The following is an 8,422-nucleotide window of genomic DNA, read 5'->3' on the forward strand; positions in this document are numbered from 1 at the left end:
CTAGAGACACATCCACTGCAGGCAGGGAACACCAAAGATGTCAGGAACATTTAAACTCCTTTTCTAGGAGACGTTTGTCATGACCAAGAGAAACGTGAAGCCCCAAAGGCTCAAGCAGCAGGTCCACGTGAGACTTCTCATGAAGTCTCTTTCTAAGATGGCAGGTACCTGTAGCCAGAGGCGTGTGTTGATTATCTAGGTTTTCTAGGTGACAGCTCTGCTGTGCAGCGAAGGGATCCCTCCTGGGGTCTATTGCCTAAGTGCAGGGCAGAGCGGGGCCTTGGATCCATGCTGGAAGGCTGGTGCCTTCCTGGCCTTAGAAGAACTTGCTCTGCCAGTGTAACTGCCCAGACAAGTCCTGTTCCTGGCACAGCCCTGCCCTTTGGAGTGCCCATGGAGTTCCCAGTGGTGTGCAGGGTCTGTTGGAGGACAGTTCTCTTACATCCAGGGCCTGCAGTGACTCTGGCCTGCATGTGAGGAGCAGAGGACCTATGATCAGGGCTGACCCTGCCTCAGAGCACCTGGGGAGCCAGGGAAGATGAGTAAGGGCAGGGTTTTCACCAAGTGCCCCGTGAGGTGGACAAAGATAAGTGTCTCTGTCCCAGACTGTGAGCAGGAAGAGCAAGAGGGAAACCTCCCATGGTCTGTGGAGCGCTGTGTGCATGAACCATTATTTTAAGCACAGCAGGAGTTCCTTTGATGCACCCAGGAGAGGATGGACACCCGAGGGGTGCCAGGATTTAGAGCATTACACAGGGCTGAAGGCCAGGGTCTGAAAAGAAAGTGTCATGTATCATTCAAAAGCATATGTGAATGGTCGCCTTAGTAAGGAAGCCACAAGTCATTTGGGCAGGGAAGATGGGCCCCCGAAACAAGCCGTGAGAAGGCAGGGGTCATCGGATTGCATGGAGCCCAGGTCACTGCTCTGTGCAGTGCTGCGTCTGCCAAGTGTCCATCTGCCTGTAAGCAACGTGGAGGTTGCCTGAAAGTGGGTCTGTGGGCACTGGTTGCTCTCCTGGAGATCCAGTGGCCCACGGGCACTGTGTGTTCACAGGGAGTAGGGATTCAGTTGTGTGGCCGGCGTGTGGTTGTTACCAATCCCAACTTCAGATTTACCTCAGCCCTGGGCTTAGTGATGACGAAAAGCTGAAGTTTTCAATTCTTAGTGATGTGAGGAGGGGGGTAAGCAAAACCTCCACCTTAGACTTCTGGAGGGTGCAATTTTGTCTGTTCAGGGCATTGGTTGAGAGTCCCTTGGGAGACAGTCCTGAAGGGCAAAGGGGTCCAGGACGGCTGGAGACTCTTCAAGAAAGAAATCTTCGAGGGCCACAAACAGCCGTCCCTGTGTGTTGCAAGACCAAAGGGCAGGGAAGATGGCCTGCATGGTTGAACCGTGAGCTTTTGACAGGACCACTTTTGAAAGAAGGGACAGGCAACTCAAGAGAAGTACAGAGATCTCATGAGGTCATACAGGGAGAAAATCAGGAAGGAAAAAGCCCAGCTGGAGCTCATCTTGGCCACTGACATAAGGGACAACAGAAAACGTGTATATAAATCCATCAACAATAAAAAGAGAACCAGGGAGAACCTCCATCCCTTACTGGGTGCGGGGCGGGGGGGAACAGTGCAAACAAGGATGAAGAAAAGGCTGAGATACTTTATGCCTTCTTTGCCTCCGTCTTTAATATTCAGACCAGCTTCCCCCAAGGTGTTCAGCCTCCTGAGCTGTAAGATAAGGACAGAGAGCCAAACAACCTCCCTGTAATCCAGGAGGAAGCAGTTAATGATCTGCTTCTGTACCTGGACACACACAAGTCTATGGGGCCTGATGGGATCCACCCTAGTGTACTGAGGGAGCTGGCAGGGGAGTTTACTAAGCGAATGTATATAGCAAGAGGGACGTGATGCCATCTGTCCAGTCTGCCGCTCCCTACGAGAGGGTTGTAGAGACAACTCTTCTGTTGTTTTAGCGTCCAAAGCAGCAGATTCAACAAGCGGAGCCAAGCAGTCTTGGTCTCTCTGGATGTAACTATAAACATTTGGGCATTATCAGTCCACTTGCTGTGATTTTCAGCAAGTGTGCTGCTTCAAAGAGAGTTCACTCCCCCGCCTCCGCCCCCCCCCAAAAAAAAAAAAAAAAAAAAAAATCAATACAAAGAAATAGGGAAATAGGGGTGTCAAGGGAGAACTCGGGGTCTTTTCCCCTGAGCTTCCACAGTAATTGAAACAAACCTTCCAGACATCCATGAAGTTGCTTGCTCCTGCTCCCTGGCAGGCCAAAGGCCTTGGTCATCTGAAGCAGAAGTATGAGAGTGGTGCCCTTTTTCCTGTTAACTTTGTCACAAGCAAGCCCGCAGGAATGACACTCGTGCACATCACCTGTCTGCAGGGGATATCACCAGCACTTGAGCCAAGTCTTCTGCCTGCGCTGACGCGTTTCAGCTCCGGAAATCCTCAGGCCTCTCCTTTGGGAAGCTTTCATATGCAAAAACACGTGGCATAAGCCAGGAAATGAATTGCAGTGATGCAGTGGAGGAAACCAAGACACAGCCCGTACCATTACCTGGGATGGTTTGCATTTGACAGGAGCTCGTCAGAAAATTATTACTTTCACACAGGCTGCCTCTGGGCCTGAGGCAGTGCAGGGCTACTATAAAAGGCAGCCCAGCTCTAAGCTGTCTCATCCACTTCTCTCGCCTCCTTCTCCTTGGGAATCAGGTGAGCGTGAAGCCTCTTCTCCACCTCCTTCAAGATCAGGGCTCTGTTTGATGTGTGTCTCAGGTGACATGGGCTGTCCTAGCCCAAGGCTAGGAGGTGCTTCTTATGGGACACGCAAAGGGAAAGAAGGTCTTTCCTAGAGAGATGCTGCGGCTTTGTTGAGGTGGCTCCTGGGCTTTGAGATTTCCAGCAAATGATGCGCCAGGGAGGGTCTTGGCTCTACTGTGGTTGGTGTATTGCTGCTTCTCATGTATCCCTTTACTCTGCTTGTCTCTGCTGCCTCTCCCAGGTGCACTTCTTTCCTAGAGTTATGTCCTGCAATGAGAAGTGCCAGCCCTGCTGCCAGCCTTGCTGCCAGCCCTGCTGCCAGCCTTGTTGCCAGCCCTGCGGCCCAACCCCACTGGCCAGCAGCTGCAATGAGCCCTGTTGCAGGCAGTGCCAGAACTCAGTTGTAGTCATCGAGCCCTCCCCCGTGGTGGTGACCCTGCCCGGCCCCATCCTCAGCTCCTTCCCACAGAACACCGTGGTGGGCTCCTCCACCTCTGCTGCTGTTGGCAGCATCCTCAGCTGTGACGGAGTGCCCATCAACTCTGGGTGCTGTGACCTCTCCTGCATTGCCAGCCGCTGCTGTGGCAGCAGATGCCCCCCCTGCTAAAGGTGTTGAAAACGTCCCCTGGCAATAACCTCCTGAGACCTCCGAACATGGTGATGGACAGGCAATAGAGCTCATGAACATTCCATCTAGAGCTTTGTGGCATGGTTTTCTTCTTCCACTCTCTTGTCTTTCTCTCTTCCTTTGCTCTCTCTGTCTCCCACTGCCAGCCTAGTGGCATCCTGTGTGCCTCCCTCCCTCCTCAGGGCAGGCAGAAGGACACCCTATAAGAGCTTCACCGCAGCTTCTTACTGGCTGCCCCTGGTGCCCCCTCCGAGCCACCTCCTTTTCTTCTTTTGACTCAATAAAGTTGTGCGGTATCCAAGTCCAGTCCCCCGAGTGCTCTTTCAGCAGCTCCTCCAACCTGCTAAAGGGAACTGTAGAGAAAGGGGAGGGTGGGATTCCCTGTAGTGGATTTTGTGCGTCGGAAACTTGGTAAGTTGAGTTTGTGCTTTCACGGATAAACCAAATAAAATTGCTTCCGAGAAGTGCTCTGCTTAGTGGGCGTCCCACCCTAGCTTAGCTCCCTTGGGAAAAGACTTTTGCGGCTCCTACCCAGTGTTCTCTCCTCTTCTCCATCACATTTGATGGTATCTCCAGTGACAGTCTACATTACAGCCAACAGGCGCCTTGGGCATTTGAGGCAGGCAATTTAGAATGGGGCAATTAGGAAACAAATGCACCCAGGAACTGCCACACATACAACAAGGTGCAACAAGTGTCAACCATTTCATGGCAATGATCTGTTCCAGCAAACCAGAAATGTTGCTCAGAAGCCTGCCGGGTCCTCTCTGCTCTGTTCTACTAGCCACGCCCAGGCCCAAGCATGGTCAGACCTTCATCGGGGCTAAATAGGTTCCGTCAGTTGTCAACCGGGGCTGGTTTGTCCCTCTGACAACAAGAGACTAGATATAACTCACCGCAGCTTTGCTCCTTCGCTCTCATCTGGGAAGCTGTTTCCTTTTGGAAAGGGGAAGTCCCCTGTAAGTGATTTCATTCTCCAGGGCTTCCCAGACCTCCCAAGATGGGCCCACGGCCTCATGTGCCACTATCTTCTCCATGAATCTTCCAGCCCCGGAGGGGAATGGGCCCCCTCATTGTCACTGTGTGGAGCAAACTGCACCTGCAGACCTTGATGTATTTCTTCTTCCTCATGAGGTTTCCTTTGTGGAGATCTGCTACACCACCATTGTTTCAGAAGCAATGAAGACTTTCCTTGTCAGTCCTGTGTAGTTTTCAGAGATGCCCAAAGGCCTGGAGAACCTGTCCTCTGAGGAAGAGCTGAAGGAATGAGGGGTTATCTCCCTGGAAAAAAGGAAGGCTTGGGAAATTAGTTTTCCAACTAATGGACAAAACAAAAAGGAGAGGTGCTGTGCTGGACCTTGTTCTCACCAACAAGGAAAGGCTGGTGAGGGATGCTAAGCTCAAACGCAGCCTCAGGTCTAGCGACCATGAAATGGTGGAGCTCAAGGTCCTCAGGGCAGCAAGGAGGGCTCACAGAAAGCTCACTGCCCTTGACTTGAGGAGGGCAGATTTCAGCCTCTTCAGGGATCGGCTTGAGAGTGTCGTGGGATAACATCCTGGAGGGAAGAGGGGCCCATGAAAGCTAGGGATCAGGTAAAAAGGGCCAAATCGCAGATGAAAGTAAATCTTGCCAGGGATGTAAAGAGCAATAAGAAAAACTTCTATAGTATGTTGGGGATATAAAGAAAACCAAGGAAAATGTAGGCTCTCAGCTGAAGGAAACAGGAGACCTAGCTATGCAGGATATTGAGAAGGCTGAGGTTCTCAAATACTTCTTTGCATCGGTCTTCTCTGGCAAGTGCTCCAGCCTCATCACAAAGGCCACAGCAGGTGTGAGCAGGGACTGGGAGAACAAAGCACCCCCCACACACTGTAGGAAAAGAGCAGGTTCGGGACCACCTGAAGAACCTGAAGGTGCACGAGTCTATGGGACCTGCTGGAGCCCATCCCCGGGTCCAGAGAGAGCTGGCGGATGCAGTTGCAGGCCTCTGCAACATCATATTTGAGAGGTCATGGCAGTCTGGTGAGGTTCCCCCCCACTGAAAAAAAGGGAAATATTGCCCCTATTTTTACAATGGGGAATAAGGAAGACCCGGGTAACTGCAGACCAGTCAAGTCTCACCTCTGTGCCGGGCAAGATCATTGAACAGATCCTCCTGGAAAATCTGCTGAGGCACATGGAAAATAAGGAGCTGATTGGTGACAGCCAACACGGCTTCACTAAGGGCAAATGATGCCTGGCCAATTTGATGGCTTCTATGGCATGGCTACAGACATGGTGGATAACGGCAGAGCAACTGACGTCATCTACCTGGATTTGTGCAAGGCATTTGACACCGTCCCACGTGACATCCTGGTCTCCAAACTGACAAGACATAGACCTGACAGATGGATCACTTGGTGGATAAGTAATTACCTGGACGGCTGCAGCCAGAGAGCTGTGGTCGATGGTTCAGTGTCCAAATGGAGGCAAGTGACGACTGGTGTTCCTCAGGGGTCGGTACTGGGACCAGTGTCGTTCAACATCTTTGTTGGAGACATGGACAGAGGGATTGAGCGTATCCTCAGCAAGTCTGCTGACGATACCAAGCTGTGTGGAGTAGTTGACACCCTGGAGGGAAGGGATGTCGTCCAGAGAGAGCTTGACAGGCTGGAGAGGTGGGCCAAGGCCAACCTCATGAAGTTCAACAAGACCAAGTGCAAGGTCCTGCACCTGGGTCAACGCAACCCCCGGCAGAAATGCAGGCTGGGGAGAGAATGGCTAGAGAGCAGTCCCAAGGAAAAGGACTTGGGGGCGGTAGGAGATGAGAAGCTCAACGTGAGCCGCCAGTGTGTGCTCGCAGCCCAGAGGACCAGTTGTGTCCTGGGCTGCATCAAAAGAAGTGTGGCCAGCAGGGTGAGGGTGGCGATTCTGACCCTCTACTTCTCTCTGGCGAGTACTCCACCTGGAATACTGCGTACAGCTCTAGAGACCTCATCACAGGAAAGACAAGGAGCTGTTGGAGAGGGCCCAGAGAAGGGCCACGAAGATGATCAAAGGGCTGGAGCACGTCTGCTACAAAGACAGGTTGAGAGAATTGGGGCTATTCCGCCTGGAGAAGAGAAGATTCCGGGGAGACCTTATAGCAGCCACCCAGTACCTGAAGGGGGCCTACAGGAAAGCTGAGGAGGGGCTTTTCACCAGAGAGGGCAGTGACAGGACAAGAGGTAATGGTTTTAAACTGAAAGAGAGTCTCTTCTCAGTGATGATTGTGATGTCTTTGTATGCAAACTGTTCCACTGCACCACTGTCATGACTAAGCAAATCCACACTCTGGAACAGTGTATTGAAATGGAGACTTGCATTTTCTGCAGAGAAAATGGAGTGCTGCATGGCTAATGTCCTCTTTGTTTCCCAGACTTGTTCACCTAGAGACACATCCACTGCAGGCAGGGAACACCAAAGATGTCAGGAACATTTAAACTCCTTTTCTAGGAGACGTTTGTCATGACCAAGAGAAACGTGAAGCCCCAAAGGCTCAAGCAGCAGGTCCACGTGAGACTTCTCATGAAGTCTCTTTCTAAGATGGCAGGTACCTGTAGCCAGAGGCGTGTGTTGATTATCTAGGTTTTCTAGGTGACAGCTCTGCTGTGCAGCGAAGGGATCCCTCCTGGGGTCTATTGCCTAAGTGCAGGGCAGAGCAGGGGCCTTGGATCCATGCTGGAAGGCTGGTGCCTTCCTGGCCTTAGAAGAACTTGCTCTGCCAGTGTAACTGCCCAGACAAGTCCTGTTCCTGGCACAGCCCTGCCCTTTGGAGTGCCCATGGAGTTCCCAGTGGTGTGCAGGGTCTGTTGGAGGACAGTTCTCTTACATCCAGGGCCTGCAGTGACTCTGGCCTGCATGTGAGGAGCAGAGGACCTATGATCAGGGCTGACCCTGCCTCAGAGCACCTGGGGAGCCAGGGAAGATGAGTAAGGGCAGGGTTTTCACCAAGTGCCCCGTGAGGTGGACAAAGATAAGTGTCTCTGTCCCAGACTGTGAGCAGGAAGAGCAAGAGGGAAACCTCCCATGGTCTGTGGAGCGCTGTGTGCATGAACCATTATTTTAAGCACAGCAGGAGTTCCTTTGATGCACCCAGGAGAGGATGGACACCCGAGGGGTGCCAGGATTTAGAGCATTACACAGGGCTGAAGGCCAGGGTCTGAAAAGAAAGTGTCACGTATCATTCAAAAGCATATGTGAATGGTCGCCTTAGTAAGGAAGCCACAAGTCATTTGGGCAGGGAAGATGGGCCCCCGAAACAAGCCGTGAGAAGGCAGGGGTCATCGGATTGCATGGAGCCCAGGTCACTGCTCTGTGCAGTGCTGCGTCTGCCAAGTGTCCATCTGCCTGTAAGCAACGTGGAGGTTGCCTGAAAGTGGGTCTGTGGGCACTGGTTGCTCTCCTGGAGATCCAGTGGCCCACAGGCACTGTGTGTTCACAGGGAGTAGGGATTCAGTTGTGTGGCCGGCGTGTGGTTGTTACCAATCCCAACTTCAGATTTACCTCAGCCCTGGGCTTAGTGATGACGAAAAGCTGAAGTTTTCAATTCTTAGTGATGTGAGGAGGGGGGTAAGCAAAACCTCCACCTTAGACTTCTGGAGGGTGCAATTTTGTCTGTTCAGGGCATTGGTTGAGAGTCCCTTGGGAGACAGTCCTGAAGGGCAAAGGGGTCCAGGACGGCTGGAGACTCTTCAAGAAAGAAATCTTCGAGGGCCACAAACAGCCGTCCCTGTGTGTTGCAAGACCAAAGGGCAGGGAAGATGGCCTGCATGGTTGAACCGTGAGCTTTTGACAGGACCACTTTTGAAAGAAGGGACAGGCAACTCAAGAGAAGTACAGAGATCTCATGAGGTCATACAGGGAGAAAATCAGGAAGGAAAAAGCCCAGCTGGAGCTCATCTTGGCCACTGACATAAGGGACAACAGAAAACGTGTATATAAATCCATCAACAATAAAAAGAGAACCAGGGAGAACCTCCATCCCTTACTGGGTGCGGGGCGGGGGG

At 52.1% G+C, this 8,422-nt stretch overlaps 1 pseudogene; it reads left to right on the forward strand.

The window, feature by feature from the left end:
* The first annotated feature begins 2,524 nt into the window (after positions 1–2,524).
* Positions 2,525–3,373, forward strand: LOC127394277 (feather keratin Cos1-1/Cos1-3/Cos2-1-like; annotated as a pseudogene).
* The last annotated feature ends 5,049 nt before the right edge of the window (positions 3,374–8,422 follow it).

Source organism: Apus apus, chromosome 25 (assembly GCF_020740795.1).
Source record: "Apus apus isolate bApuApu2 chromosome 25, bApuApu2.pri.cur, whole genome shotgun sequence".
Lineage (NCBI taxonomy): Eukaryota > Metazoa > Chordata > Aves > Apodiformes > Apodidae > Apus > Apus apus.